Source organism: Protobothrops mucrosquamatus, unplaced genomic scaffold (assembly GCF_001527695.2).
Source record: "Protobothrops mucrosquamatus isolate PMUCROS unplaced genomic scaffold, P.Mucros_1.0 scaffold3646, whole genome shotgun sequence".
Lineage (NCBI taxonomy): Eukaryota > Metazoa > Chordata > Lepidosauria > Squamata > Viperidae > Protobothrops > Protobothrops mucrosquamatus.
In genome coordinates, this window is record NW_015389607.1 from 152,451 (window position 1) to 152,965 (window position 515).

A 515-nucleotide genomic window follows, 5' to 3' on the forward strand; every position below is an offset into this window, starting at 1 on the left:
CCTCTCCCACTGACCGTACTAATACCTCCCTCCTCCCTCGACCCCCCACCCTCCCCCCCCACTCCTTCTACACCGCAACCCTCAGACATGACTGGTCCTGACCCAGGGTGAACCTCCCCCCTCCCCACCACCCTTGTTCCCCCTAAAAATTTCTTAAAACACCCCTTCAGGAAAAACCTCAATTTGTCCAATTTACGAAATTTTTCATTTGTCCTTGCCGCATGCCACCTCTCGGGGTTCCAAACCCCATCCTCGAGGTGGGCCCTTGAGATTTTGTTGGGCCAGACCTGCGCGAGGGGTGAATCGCGCAGGGCCAATAGGACCGTCCTGTGGTACATGCGTTAGGACGCAAGTCCGGATGTGGGAGATCTCAAATGGGGGGGGGGGAGGCCAATCCTCAGCTGTTGGTAAACGGTTGGTAAACGTTCAGTTCCGGCCACACCAAGTCCTCCATCGGCCGGAGCGGGGCCGAAGCCAAACTCCTCCCGGCCATGTTGGCCATACTGGGCCCTCCC